The 15,827-nt window shown below is 48.5% G+C and overlaps 1 protein-coding gene across 2 annotated transcripts in view; it reads right to left on the bottom strand.

Moving 5' to 3' along the window:
* The window catches only part of ppil2 (peptidylprolyl isomerase (cyclophilin)-like 2), a 488,471-nt gene that overhangs the window by 27,593 nt on the left and 445,051 nt on the right, over positions 1–15,827 (bottom strand). The gene's annotated exons all lie outside the window — the stretch shown is intronic.

Here is a 15,827-nt window from a genome sequence, read left to right as displayed (position 1 = left end):
CCTATTAATGATGTTCTTTCAGTCATCGTACACAAAACCTGTAGTGGACAGAGGCTTTGTAAATTAAAAAGGAAATTGGTGAACAGTAGCATGGACATTTTGAAGCAGAAAGATTTTCTAATGCAACACGCTGCATGTGGCATTATTGTTCTTTATAGCTGTATATCTGCTTCTGCCGCGATCGGGACTGCCACGGGAACACAGCCACTCTCCTGACACACGCCGGTGACCCGCACTTTGAAAACCTTTGCGTACGCTTCTCTGGCCTCATTGCACTTTCGCTCACGCAAAAACGAGAACCTGCCAAGCAACAAACAGTTTGCAACGCAACCGGCCTGCTTATGTAGGCAAAATGGGGATCCTGTCGTAGTGCGGATGGGAAGCCAATTATCACCACTTAAGCCCTATCTCCATACAATTAGTGGGAGCCACCCCATATCCAGCGTCCTCCCGTGATTCAGCGGCCTCCCAGCAAGTGGCCACGCTGGTGCCGATTAGCACTCTTTTTTTTTAAATGAACCTGGCGGAAGTGCTTCTGCAGGGAGCCGAGGAGGTGAGTAGCCATCTTTGCTCACAGGAAAGCGCCCAGGGGCGCAAGAATTGCCATCCCATCTTTGGCGAGAGCGGCCAAGGGAGGGGTGGGGGACACTGGGAGTGTGGGTGGCTCCACGATGCCAACCTTGGATCGTGTGTACCCATTCCGGAGGCAAACCTAGCTCCTGCCTGTCTGCCCCACTGACCACCCATAATCCCCACCGCCTGCTGAGGCTGAAGGCTATTGCTAATAGGGAATTGGCAATCGTAGATAAGTGAGCACTTGACATAACCCAAGAAGATTCCCTTGAGTGGGCAAGCCATGTAGTATATGGGAGTCATAGACACAGACATAGAACAGTACAACACAGAACAGGCCCTTCGGCCCTCAATGTTGTGCCGAGCCATGATCGCCCTACTCAAACCCACATATCCACCCTATACCCGTAACCCAACCCCCTTAACCTTACATTTATTAGGACACTACGGGCAATTTAGCATGGCCAATCCACCTAACCCGCACATCTTTGGACTGTGGGAGGAAACCGGAGCACCCGGAGGAAACCCACGCACACAGGGGGAGGACGTGCAGACTCCACACAGACAGTGACCCAGCCGGGAATCGAACCTGGGACCCTGGAGCTGTGAAGCATTTATGCTAACCACCATGCTACCCTGCTGCCCCCAAAGTCATTGCCTAGCATCCCAATCAGACCATGATGCCTGGACACTGTGCCTGAACACTGCAGGAGGCAACACCACAGACGCAGCAGCCAACATCTGAAAACCCAGGGGATGGCACAGAGCTCCGGGAACATGTCCATGGCTGGAGGGTGGGTGAGTGAGGGTGGGAGGGAACCAGCGGCCGGTCCAGGTGAAGTTATGTGTGGGTTTCTGGGGTACAGGATGTGCAGTCCGTTGAGGGGGCCCAACTGCGGCTGGAGTGCATGGGCAGGACGTTCCAGATGTGGGGAGGGGAGGATCAATGGGGGAATGAATGGTCCCAGGGTGGGAGCCACCACTGTTCGTCAGTCTAACACCCTCTCCGAATTCCTTACACATATGGAATGGTTTTTTGGACCCCGCAGAACAGGCCCTAGTGATGTTGCTGGTAGGCTGGGTGGCCAGACGCCAGAAGCAGCAGCGTCTGCAGAGGCTCAAGACCCTGCAACACTCCGGAGGACCCAGCCGCCCATCAGGCCAGGGTGAGGCCCAGAGGGGGAGGTCTGCGTTGACTCAGTGTGTACAGGCGTTGCTGGTCCTTTGAACAAATGACGGATAGTTCTTGCCGCAGGATGATCTGGTTCAACAAGAAGACAGTGAGGTACCTGTGCCATGTCCATGCAGATTTGTCACCACGTAGAGGAGGACACCCGTTCTCGGTGGCCGTCATGGTCACTGCAGCCCTGAACCTTTACGCCTCAGGATTATTCCAGGGCTTGACCAGGGACCTGTGGGGCATCTCTCAAGCTACTGCCCACAAGTGCATCCAACAGGTCACGGATGTCCTGTTTGCCCAGGCAGAAACCTATATAAACTTTGACATGGACCAAGCCCAAGAAGGTGCCTGGGCAGCAGGATTCTCTGCCATTGGCTGATAGACTGCATGCATGTTACCTTCTGCTCACCAGGCCACCTGGGAGTGCTCTACATTAACAGGAAGGGGTTCCACTCCCTGAACATACAGCTCATGTGTGGCCACTACATGAAGATCATACATGTGCACGCACAGTTTCCTGGGAGTGTGCACGAAAGCTACATCCTGGGGCATTCAGACATCCCTGGCCCAGGATAGGCAGTTGGCTCTTGGGGAATAAGGGGTACCCGCTGAGGACCTGGCTAATGACGCTAATGACCTGGCTAAGTACGTAGGCCGGAAACCGAAGTGGACGAGTCGGAGGTTGCAGGTGGTAGCGGCGAGGATCTGGCAAGCCCTGACGGCTAGGGTGGCCCTCATTTCGGCCGCTTCACTTAGGACATGGCCCGGTCAGTCATCGCTACCTTCCCCCCACCCATCGCACACACACACCCACACTCCCCCATTTCCCACCCTCCCACAGTTTGTGTAACATCAATCCAGCGTGCTGGGGCTGTGTCAGCACCGTCAGCAGGTCATTGTCGAGGGCCGTGGGGGGTGATGATAACCCGCAGAGAGATGAACGTTGGTTATTGGCTGACCCCTGGCTGGCTGCTGAGCGCTTGCTCACATCAATCAGGGGGAGGTGGGGTGTGGGAATGAGTCATAGAGTCATAGAGGTTGACAGCAGGCCCTTCAGCCCAACATGTCCATGCTGCCCAGATTTTACCACTAAACTAGTCCCTATTGCCCGCATTTGGTCTATTTCCCTCTATACCCATCTTTCCCATATAACTGTCTAACTTTTTTAAAAGACAAATTTGCACCTGCTTTTATTACTGCCTCAGGCAGCTTGTTCCAGACACTCACCACCCTCTGTGTGAAACAAATTGCCCATCTGGACCCTTTTGTCCCCCCCCCCCCCCCTCACCTTAAAACTATGCCCTCTAGTTTTAGACTCCCCTACGTTTGAGAAACGATGTTGATTATCTACCTCATCGATGCCCCTCATTATTTTATAGACCTCTATAAGATCATCCCCAAGCCTCCTACTCTCCAGGGAGAAAAGTTCCAGTCTACCCAGCCTCTCCTTATAACTCAGACCATCAAGTCCTGGCAGCATCCTAGTAAATCTTTTCAGCACTCTTTCTAGTTTAATAATATCCTTTCTATAATAGGGTGACCAGAACTGTACACAGCATTCCAGGTGTGGCCTTACTAATGTCTTTCACAATTTCAGTAAGACGTTCCAACTCCTGTATTCAATATTCTGACCAATGAAACCAAGCATGCCGAATGCTGCCTTCATCACCCTGTCCACCTGTGACTCCACTTTCAAGGAGCTATGAACCTGTACTCCTCAATCTTTCTTTGTTCTCTAACATTCCTCAACACCTTACCATTAACTGAGTCGGTTCTGCCCCAATTTGAACTACCAAAATGCATCACCTCCCATTTATCTAAATTAAACTCCATCTGCCATTCATCGGCCCATTGGCCCAACTGATCAAGATCCCGTTGCAATCCTTGATAACCTTCTTCACTGTCCGCTATGCCACCAATCTTGATGTCATTTGTAAACTGACTAACTGAGGCACACCACTGTTCACAGGCCTCCAGTTTGAAAAACAAGCCTCTACAACCATCCTTTGGCTTCGGTCGCCAAGCCAATTTTGTATCCAATTGGCTACCTCATCCTGGATCCCATGAGATTTAACCTTATGCAACAACCTACCATGAGGTACCTTGTCAAAGGCCCTTGCTAAAGTCCATGTAGACAATGTCGACTGGACTGCCCTCATCTACCTTCTTGGTTACCCCTTCAAAAAACTCAATCAAATTTGTGAGACATGATTTTCCACTCACTGTTCAAGTGCTGCTCGAGCTTGTTAATGGGGGCTGGCGAGCGCTGTCCCAGAGAATTGGCTGGCAGGCCTTCATTTGTAGCACGAAGCCTGTGGGGCCTCGTTAAGCCTACAATTAACGCTGAATAGCGTTCCTGGCCTCGCCGGGCTGAGTGCCGCGAAGCTCGCGGCAATTCCCGCTCACGACCAGATAGAAATCTTTCCGGAGAATCGCCAAAAGTCTGGATGAAAAATATGTTTGAATTTAAGGCAGCAGACAGTGTGGCCTCGGTGGATTCCTTCACTGATATTGTCAAATGGTGCACCGTTCACACAAGTAACAGTCTGCAGTATTGTCTGCCTCTAGAGAATCAAAGTTGCGAGAAACAATGCTGCATAAACAAATTTTCTCCCCTAGATGTTAAGCCTCAAATTTTCACTTTTCCAACAAGCGAGTGCTTTAAGGGTATTTGTAGTTTAGGAAGGGGAAGAAAATTAATTCAAGTGGAACACTGACCACAACAACATTAATAAAATGAAGTTGCACAAAAAAGGCTGCAAACGAGAATTTAGCTCATGAAATTGCTAACATGCCTGTGACTTGGGGTCAAATGTCTCAGGATTCAGTATTAAATTAATCCAAATTCTTCGGCATTGGCCGTCATTATCCATTCATTAGGGCACTGCTGCTCCAGCACAATTCAGACAACAGCTTTATAACCCTAAACTTTGATCACTGGAAACTATATTCAGTCCACCCAAAAACATAGTACCTATCCGGGTTACAATACAGCTCAGTTTGTGAAAGGACAGGGCAAGCAGAGTTATTTAGTGGTGGCTAATCGTTGCAAAGCTCTCACATATAGATCCAGAATTCCAATAACATCACAGGAATCAGGTAGGATGGAAACCCTTATGTCATCATGCTCCAGGAATTATTTGAGAATTAGTATCATGTTACAGGTTTAAGCTATATCAGTCACCTTGTTTTACACCAAGACACACTGGCCATTGTTGGAATTTATATACGGCTTCTCTGAATGGCAAGTAAAACCAAATTTAAAAAACACTTTATCACTTCACTGTTGAACCTCAGTGGTCTTGGTCAAGGTCTGATATGCCATTCTTTGGTCACGTTCCTACATACGCACATCCTCCCTATGTCTGCGTGGGTATCACCCCCACAACCCAAAGATGTGCAGGGTAAGTGGACTTCCAGTGGCGCTTGAGAGCAGGATAGCCGCATCGGGAAGAACCCCCGCCGGTGGCCACGATTTGCAGCGCTTTCGGGGGTTTCCCCGACTTTTCGATCGTCCCCCAACTATTGATGGCCTTTGGGACCGTCATGGGCAGCTAGCGGGGCCGGTTTGAAAACCGGCGAAGAACCCCGCGCGGGTGTTGGGCGGCGGTTGCCGAGGCGTCGGGCCCAGCACGCACTCGAAGGGCAGAGCAGCGGGGGCGGAGCCAAACGGGGGCCAAGGCGCAAGGCCCGAAGCCAGGGCGGGGTGTAGAAGAGATGTCCCACATCGGATGGCTCTCACCTAGAGCGTGCTAAGAAGGTTGAAGTCCAGTCCCAGGGAAAGTCTGGAGGGATGCAAAAAAGAAGAGAAAGAAGAAGTTTTAAATAAGATTGGTGAAAGTTTTTTTTTCTCCCCCCGCCTTTGAAAAATTGACTGTTTTTCAAAGAAAAAATAGGATTGAAGAAGGACAGTATGATGAAGGGGGGAAAAGGGGAAAGAAAAAAGAGAAAGGAAAAATAATACGCCGTTAAAGGGTGTGAAAAGCAGCGTCTAAGAAGGGAGGAAACGCAGGCTCGCTGCTGAATGAGAAGACGAGCAAAAGTGCTGACAGGATGGCGGAGGCCGAACCGCATGGTGGGGCCGCACTACTTACGGTGGAGAAGATGACCGAGGTGATGGCGGTAGAGCTGGAAAAACAGTTTGCGAGGCACTTGGAGGCCTTGAGGAAGGAGACGGCGGCTGCATTGAAACCAATGGTGGAGGAGGCAATCGCCCCGGTGAGGGTAGCTGTGGCAAAGACATCGGCCGAGGTGAGAAAGCAGGGCGAGAAGATAAAGGAAGTGGAGGAGGCCGTGACACAGCACAGCGACCAGCTCACCTCGATGAGGGATGAGCTGCGGAGGGTGGTGGAGGTCAACAGAGGGCTCCAAGCAAAACTTGAGGACTTGGAGAACCGCTTCGAGACGGCACAATTGGAGAATTGTGGGCCTGCCCGAAGGGACAGAGCGCCCAAGGCCAACACAATACTTCGCAAAGAAGTTGGCAGAGCTGATGGGGGAGGGTGAGAACCCCTCCCAGTACGAGCTAGACCGAGCTCATCGGTCATTAAGGTCGAAGCCCAAAATGAACGAGCCGCCAAGAGCAGTAATTATCTGCTTCCATAAGTACTGCATGAAGGAGAAGGTGTTAAGCTGGGCGAAGTAGAAGCACGAGGTGCAGTGGGATGGAGCTGGAGTTCAGATCTATCAGGACTTGACGGTGGAGTTGACAAAAAGACGCGCGGCGTTTGGGCGAGTGAAGGTGGCACTGTTCATAAAGGGGGTACGATTTGGTATGGTATACCCGGCGAAGCTGAGGGTAACGTATGATGCCAAAGACTTTTATTTCGAGACAGTGGAGGCGGCTGAGGAGTTCGTGAGGGCAGAAGACTTGGGACTCACGTGAGGAGCAGAGATGGAAGTGAGACTGTGGACTGTGATTGGGGAGCTGGAAAATGTATAAATGCTACAGGTTTCTGTTTACTGATGTGTATTGTAATTTACTTCTCTTTACATTGTTATAGAGTTCAAGTTAATGGTTGGGTTGATTGCCGTTCTGTGTTGCGACGGTTATATCTTATTTTAGTGAATTGTATGGGTTGGATTGTTGTTTTTGTTTTTTCTTTCTCTGGGACTTAGTGGGAGGGGACGATATATCTTGGCGGGGGGAGCCACCCGTGTGAGCTAATTAAAGTCAGCGAGTGAACGGAGGTGAGGTGAGAGGAGGACTGCGGACATTGGAGCCTGGTTAACAGGTTTCAATGGGCCTACGAGGCGAGCGAAGGGAGGGGAAGGGATTGATGGTGGGAGATGTTTTTTCAAGAGGAAATGTAGAGGGTTTCTTGAGGGGGTGGGGGGAAGGGGTTCGATGTTAATAATGGATAGGGGCGGGTCAGACTCATGCTGCAGGGCCCGGTGGTATGATGATGGTGGATAAGAAGGGTGGGGTTGGGTAAGAGACCCCCAGTTAGGACAGTCATGTGTAACGCGAGAGGGTTTGGAGGACCGGTCAAGAGGTCAAGGGTGTTTGCGCACCGTAGAAGTTTGAAAGCCGATGTGGCAATCCTGCAGGACATTCACTTGAGGGTGAATGACCAGGTGAGACTGAAAAAGGGCTGGGTTAGTCAGGTGTTTCACTCTGGATTTGACGGAAAGGCTCGAGGGGTAGCGGTAATGGTTGGCAAAAGAGTACGCTTCCAGATGGAGAAGGTGGTGACAGATCAGGGGGGTAGATATGTGATTGTGACAGGGGCGCTGGAGGGGAGGTTAGTGGCGCTGTCAAGTGTATTCGGTCCCAATTAGGACGATGTGGGATTCGCAAAGAAGGTGTTCGGGGCCATCGCCGACTTGGACACACACAAACTGATTGTGGGGGGGGAACTGGAACTTGGTGCAGGAGCGAAGGGGGGGGGGGGGGGGGGGGGCGAAGGCGCTGGCTGGGCTAATGGTGGAAATGGGAGGGGTGGACCCTTGGAGGTTTCTGCACCCGAGGGAACGGGAGTACTCTTTTTTTCTCAGGAGTCCATAAGGTATACTCACGGCTCGACTTTTCCGTGGTGGGAAAGGCTTTGTTGGCTGGGGTTAAGGGGTCGGAATACCCGGCAATTGCAGTGTCAGATCATGCTCCGCCTTGGGTGGATATGGTACTGGAGAAACGGGTAGCGCAGAGGCCGGGGTGGAAACTGGATGTGGGGCTTTTGGGGAACCAATTGTTCTGTGAGAAAATTGAAAAGGTAATTAAGGAATATGTCGGTTTCAGTTGTATGGGTGAGGTGTCGAAGGCAGTTGTCTGGGAGGCTCTAAAGGTGGTGGTGAGGGGGGAGGTGATTTTGTTTAAGGCCAGGGTGGACAAAGAGGAGAGGTTGGAGCGGCAGAGGGTAATAGATGAGATGTTGGAGGGAGATAGGAGTTATGCAGAAGATGGGGGCCCAGCGAAGCTGGAAAAGAGGAAGGAACTACAGGCGAACTTCGACCGACTGTCCACCAGGAAGGCGGTGCGCCAACTGAGACGAGCAAGGGGTGCAGTTTATGAACATGGCGATAAGGCAGGTCAGCTCTGGAGGGAAGCAGGGAAGAAGGGAAATTCTCCAGCTGAGAGATAGGGCAGGGAAGTTGGTGGTGGCTCCGGAGCTGATTAACAAGGTTTTTGAGGAGTTTTATGAGAGGTTGTACAGGTCAGAGCCACCGTGAGACCGTGAGATGCAGGAATTTCTCGATGGTTTGGAGTACCCGAGGCTAGGGGAGGGGGACAGGGCTACATTAGAAGGAGCAATACTGGAGCAGGAGATAAAAGATGCGATTGGGAGGATGCAGTCGGGGAAGGTGGCAGGGGCGGATGGGTTTCCGGTGGAATATCATAAAAAATTCAAGGATAAGCTGGCACCCCTGATGGTGGGCATGTTTGAAGAGGTGATAGGGAAGGGGATGTTGCCGCAAACCTTGGGACAGGCATCGATTCCATTGTTGCTAAAAAAAGATAAGGATCCGACGGAGTATCACTTCTGAATGTGGACACAAAAGTATTGGCGAAGGTACTGGCGGGTAGGCTGGAGGAGTGCCTCCCGAAGGTGATAGGTGAGGATCACACAGGGTTCGTGAGAGGGAGGCAGCTTTTTTTGAACATTAGGAGGGTTCTGAACGTTGTTATAGCACCGGCAGAAGGGAAGGAAACAGAGGTGGTTGTGGCATTGGACACTGAGAAGGTGTTTGACTGGGTAGAATGGGGGTACTTGATGTCAGTTCTGGGGCGGTTTGGGATTGGAAAGATTTGTGAACTGGGTAAAGCTACTCTATAAGGAGCCGAAGGCGAGTGTCCGCACAAACAACATCAGCTCGAGATACTTTTCTCTCCACCGTGGGACGAGGCAGGGATGTCCTATGTCCCCCCTGCTGTTTGCACTTGCAATTGAGCCATTGGTCATCGCATTAAGAAGTTCTGGAGCATGGAAATGAATAGTGCGGGAGGAGGGGGGATAGGGCATAGGGTGTCCTTATATGCCTACGCCTTGCTGCTGTATGTGTCGGAACCAAGTGTGTCGATAGGGGGAATATTGGAACTACTGCGAGTATTTGGGTCTTTCTCGGGGTACAAGCTGATCCTGGACAAGAATGAGTATTTTATGGTGTCTCGGCCGGGGGTAGGGGCAGGGACTCACTTTAGGTATCTGGGGGGGGGCAGGGACTCACTTTAGGTATCTGGGGGGGGCAGGGACTCACTTTAGGTATCTGGGGGTGCAGGTTGCCCGCGAGTGGGGGAGGCTTCGCAGGTACAACATCACTAGTTTGGTGGGGAGAGTGAAAGCCGATCTGGCAAGGTGGGATGGTCTCCCTCTGTCACTGGCGGGTCGGGTACAGGCAGTTAAAATGAATGTGTTGCCGCAATTTCTGTTTATTTTTCAATGCCTACCAATTTTCCTGCTAAAGGCTTTTTTCAAGGAGATTGAGGGAAGAATTACCACGTTCATATGGCGAGGGAAGGTGGCTAGAGTGAGAAAGGTGCTGCTACAGAGGTGAAGGCAGGCAGGGGGTTTGGGTCTCCCGAACCTGATGTACTACTACTGGGCGGCGAATCTGGAGAAGGTGCGGAGCTGGGTCAGAGGGGTTGATTCCCAGTGGGTCAGAATGGAGGAGAGTTTGTGCAAGGGGTCGGGACTGAAAGCACTAGCAACTGCGCCGATCCCGATAGCTCCGGGGAAATACTCAGGGAGTCCGGTAATAATAGCTTCATTGAAAATCTGGAGGTAGTTTCGCCAACACTTCGGGTTGGGGGAAGGGTCAAGGGAAATGCCAATTCGGATGAATCACAGATTTGAGCCAGGGAGGTGGGATGGAAGTTTTCGGAAATGGGAAGAGAAGCGGATTAAGACACTAAAAAACTTGTTTCTTAGGGGTCGGTTTGCAGGATTGAGGGAGCTGGAAGCGAAGTATGGGCTGGAGCAGGGAGAAATGTTTAGATACATGCAGGTTCGGGATTTTGCCAGGAAGGAGATACAGAGCTTCCCGGAGGAACCGGCCTCCACATTACTGGAGGAGGTGCTGACGACAAGGGGACTGGAGAAGGGGGTAGTGTCAGTGGTGTACAGAGCTATTTTGGAAGAGGATAAGGCACCACTGGAAGGGGTCAAAGCAAAGTGGGAGGAAGATTGGAAGAGGTTATAGAGGAGGGGGGTCTGGTGTGAGGTGCCCCGGAGAGTGAATGCCTCCACCTCATGTGCGAGGTTGGGGTTGAAACAGCTAAAGGTGGTATACAGAGCACACCTTAAGAGGGCGAGGATGAGCCGATTCTTTGAAGGAGGAGAAGATGTGAGTGAGCGTTGCGGGGGGGGGGGGGGAAGAGGGCCCGCTAATCACATTCATATGTTTTGGTCCTGTCCAAAGCTAGAGGAGTACTGGAAGGAGGTTTTTAGGGTGGTGCACGTGAAACTGGACCCGGGCCCCCGGGAGGCCATATTCAGGGTGTCGGACCAGACAGGGTTGGAAATGGGTGCGGAGGCAGATATCGTAGCCTTCGCCTCATTGGTCGCCTAAAGGCGGATCCTGCTGGGATGGAGACCAGCCTCTCCACCCTGTGCCCTGGCGTGGCGGGGGGATCTGTTGGAATACCTGACCCTCGAGAAGGTTAAGTTTGAACTGAGGGAAAGGACGGAGGGGTTCTACAAGTCAGGGGCATTATTCATTGTGCACTTTCAAGAACTGGATAACATCGAACATTAGTTGGTGGGGGATGGGTGAGAGGGTTGGGGGGAGGGGTGCTGTGTGTATTAAGGGTGACTATGGGTAATCCTGAATTCCTTTTTGACATTTGTTTATGTAAACATGCGGGCTGATGTTTGGGGGTTGGTGGGAGGATGGGATCGTTGTTATTGTAATGGGGATTGACATATTTGTTGCTGATTATTGTTGGGTGTAAATTCAGGAGAAAATGTGATAAAGGAGAATAAAAATATTTTAAAAAGATGTGCAGGGTAGGTGGATTGGCCCTTAATTGGAAAGAAAATAATTCATAGATTATCATTGAATTTACAGTGCAGAAGGAGGCCTTTCGGCCCATCGAGTCTGCACTGGCTCTTGGAAAGAGCACCCTACCCAAGGTCAACACCTCCACCCTATCCCCATAACCTAGTAACCCCACCCAACACTAAGGGCAATTTTGGACACTAAGGGCAATGTATCATGGCCAATCCACCTAACTTGCACATCTTTGGACTGTGGGAGGAAACCGGAGCACCCGGAGGAAACCCACGCACACACGGGGAGGATGTGCAGACTCCGCACAGTGACCCAAGCCGGAATCGAACCTGGGACCCTGGAGCTGTGAAGCAATTGTGCTATCCACAATGCTACCGTGCTGACCCAAAGGTAGCAAATTTAATACTCTAAATTTATTTTTTTAAATTCCTACACACCATTCATAGCCCAAGGGTGGGTATGTGAGCTGCTCCCCGATCTGCTCAGTGTTGATGAATATTCTGCTCTGAAGATTGGGTGGGTTTTGTGAACAGGCTGCCAATGTATACAGCTGCTTTGGTAAAGTTTTCTCATTCCCATTTTCACATTGTGATATATTTGGAGAGGCCACTCTTCAGGTAATTTAATCTTTTGTTTCCAGAGTTATAGCCCTTCTGCATGTGCATTACAGGATCTCGCTCTTTTGTTTTCAAAGTACATTATGCTGCCTTTGTGCATTTTCCAGTCTTTGGAATCAAAAAAACATCTCACTCGTCCACATTTAAAATTTTAAACTTGAAAGACATTTATCAAGTAAACAATAATTACATTTTAATGTTCATGGTAATACAAATTCTGAAATCTGCTTGCACTTCAATATTTCTGACATTAGTTTGAGGGGTTGGAGGGGGTATCTCTTTAAATAACAAATCAAAAGTGCTCTCTGGGTCCCAGGGTTGCCATTTTGTATTAGTCAGAAGCAGCTGATTATTTGGAGCACTGGCTTTCCACAGCAAGTTGACCTCGTGTCACACATTAAAGACTGCTGCACCTTCTGATCCTGAGCCTGTCTTTCATGTCAATGACAGTCTCAAATCGCGGCACACTGACCCATCTACACTCAAGTGGGCATCCGACATTCTCCCCGTGCTTGTGTGGGTTTTGGCCCCAGAGTCGGTGGATTGGCCACGTTAAATTGCCCCTTAATTGGAAAAAATGAATTGGGTACTCCAAATATTTTTTTTTAAAAGTGGGCATCCGACACATGAGATCATAGAATCTACAGCGCAGAAGGAGGCCATTTGGCCCATCGAGTCTGCACCGGCCCTTGGAAAGAGCACCTCTCCCAAGCCCACACCTCCATCCTATCCCTGTAACCCATTAACCCCATACCACCATTTTTTGGACACAAAGGGCAATTTAGCATGGCCAATCCAACTAACTCGCACATCTTTGGACGTGGGAGGAAACTGGGGCACCCGGAGGAAACGCACGCAGACACGGGGAGAACATGCAGACTCCGCACAGACAGTGACCCAAGCCGGGAATCGAACCTGGGACCCTGGAGCTGTGAAGCAACTGTGCTAACCACTGTGCTACCGTGTATTATATAGTATATTAGAACTGATTTAGCTGACAAGGGTCAGCTTGACTCTTAACTTGGAATCAGAAAGTTGAATACACAGGAAACACTGCATAATCTACTCTTGACAGGCAATGCCCTAATGGGGGAGTGCTGTATTTTGTAGATATCTTTGTTTGAGTAAGGTATTAAACAATCTCCCTAGCTGACTGCCTGTTCAGATGGAAGAAGCAAGATTTGAAGTGGAGCAGGGAGTTCTGTAGGTGTCATGGCCATTAATCTTTCCTGAGTCAACACACCAAGCATGGCAAGGGAAGAGAGATTAATCCTTCAGCTACAGCCTTGGCTCCTTTATATGAAGCTGATAAACTGCCATGCATTTCCAGCATTTTCCATTTCAGATTTTTATTTAGACTAATCCATTCTGCAAGACATTTTAACTGTTGAATTCAGGAAAACTTGGTGTAGTGAATTTCAGCCAGGTTAGATGCACTGTTTTCAAAATCTCCCCAGAATTGATTTGATCCAGCCCTCCTCCCTTGACACGCAGTGTGGAGCCAGGCGGCTGGTTCAACAGGTATCATGACCGACAAAAAATTGCCTTTTTAACTTAGCTTCTAGGTGATCTAAAAATCCAATTCTGTTCAAGGAGCTGTGAAATTCACAATTAATTATAGACCGGAAATTGGTTACACCCACTCATCTGTTAAGAGTTCTAAGGCTTGACCTGGCTTTTATATAACTCAACACAATAATGGTATTGAGTATTTCCAATGTGATGATGTCACATCCAGCCACAGAGACACAACAGGAACATTTCCAGGCTCCTTATCCTATAAATAGGTACAATAGCAGCAGGGTCTCATTTGGGGAAGAGGAAGAGGCCACAGGTTGTTGCAGACTATAATAGATGTTTTTCCCCTTAGACAACTATTTATTGTTATTTGTGTAGGACCTGACAGAAATAGGCTAGTATCAGAGTCAAAGTGTTTGTTACTCAGCAATGTGCAAAAGCAGCCAAAATATTTGGTTTCCTGTTGAGAAATGTTAGCTAAAATAAAATGGGAAAAAACATTAGTCATATCTCAGCATGTAGAACAATGGAAATTTGAGGCCAATGAGTTGTTAACTGTATAGTGAAACACTTACACTGTTTAAACATATAAAATAGACAGAAGCAAGTATTACATTGAACGGTCCATCAACCAGTGTGATTAAGATGCAACAAGAGCAAATATTGTGGCTTTCTATACAGTTTTGGGCTGTCAAAAAAGACAGTAGCAAGTGATGGGGTTAAAAAGATTTTGATGCAAGCAGTGGCAGTCTCTCAAGTACTTGATATGACATTACTTCATAACACATTGCAAGATGTGCAATGGTCACAAGCTTGCATTCTATCCTGCATGAAACAAATACCAGTATATGAATGGTGGGTAAATGAAAATGTAGTACAGATTAGCCATGATGTGCAACTTCCCAACTGAACACCAGGTTGCAAGCAATGCATTCCAGCTTCTGCATTGTCCTGTGTACAATGCATCTCCAATCTGAGTAGTATGCCAGTAGTTTGCCTGAGTAGTAAAACTGGACTACAAGACTGGATTAAACATATTTTCTGGGGACAAAAGAAAAAGAATGAACTAACTGTTACATCCAATAGCCTGATAGCTAATAACAGATCAAATGAATCTTGAGAACAGAATGCATTGGACTGTAAGCATCTTACAATCACCTTTGATAGAGAAGCTGGCAACCATGAACTGATTACAGATATTTGAAACATTGATTACAGATTAAATAATTTTCAGACAAGAAAGAAAAACTCAATTTCCAACGAGTAGAACTGCACAAAGAGCACAATGCCTGCAATTCCTCATCTGATTCTGTAAATTAAAATGTCCATATTTCCTGGGTAACAAGATGATTGAATAACCAATATAATCTCCACTATCTAGAAATATTGAGAAAGATGCATGAAAACTGTCACATGAAATAGATATGTTGAAAGTAGAAACAAAGCTGAAGCCAACTTCTCTGAAATGACAAAATTACAATCTGTGCTATTTGGCAAATAGAGTCTGAACTTTCCGAGAATGATCTGCACTCATCTCATAACTCATTGCGTATAATCAAAGGGAGCTGGTTGGATGCCAAATGCAGGCCTGCCAGAACATTCAAAAGCTGACACCAACACCTGCTCTCCTAGCAAATCTACAGTCGTGCTTATCTATCATTGCTTTGGATTAGGGCGGTGTGATGTTCAGAGTTATTAAATCTCCTACTTCTGGTGCGGCTCAGCCTATTCACATTTATAAAGTCAAACCTTTCAGAAAACATGGCAAGGGCAGCAGAAAGTTAGAATTTGCTGCCCCGAAAGGCTGTGGCTACTGGGTTATGAAACGTTTGAGACAAAGATAGATTTTTGTTCACAAGGCTTTCAATGGATATGGAACAATGTTGGCTAAATGGAACCAAAGTACCGATTAGCCATTATCAAACCAAGTAGCGGAACAGGTTTGATGGGCTGAATGGACTATGTTTTTTACTGAAACAAATGGATTAATTATTATTTTTTTTTTTTATAAATTTAGAGTACCCAATTATTTTTTCCAATTAAGGGGCAATTTAGCGTAGCCAATCCACCTATCCTGCACATCTTTTGGGTTGTGGGGGTGAAACCCACGCAGACACGGGGAGAATGTGCAAACTCCTCACGGACAGTGACCCAGGGCCGGGATTCGAACCCGGGTCCTCAGCGCCGTAGGCAGCAATGCTAACCACTGTGCCACCGTGCCGCCAAACAAATGGATTAATGCGGGTGCTGTAGTGAGCTAACATATTGTCTTTTTGTTTCTGGAGGCTGGTTGCATGTCTACTCTAGACTGATGAAAGTAAAGTCTTTCTTTCTCCATAAATTGTAATCGGCTGGAGGCTGTTTCATCAAAGTTCAAGTCCACAGCCATGTGTTGCACAGAGAGAAATGGCCATGATGCTGCTGTGCTGGTGTAGCAGAAAATGCTTCTTTTGAGACTGATTTGAATCCAGGTTTGTAAGCTTATTTGGCTT

This window comes from Scyliorhinus canicula, chromosome 1, assembly GCF_902713615.1.
Source record: "Scyliorhinus canicula chromosome 1, sScyCan1.1, whole genome shotgun sequence".
NCBI lineage: Eukaryota > Metazoa > Chordata > Chondrichthyes > Carcharhiniformes > Scyliorhinidae > Scyliorhinus > Scyliorhinus canicula.
The sequence above is the reverse complement of the archived record's forward strand: the minus strand, read 5'-3'. Positions and strand labels throughout refer to the sequence as shown.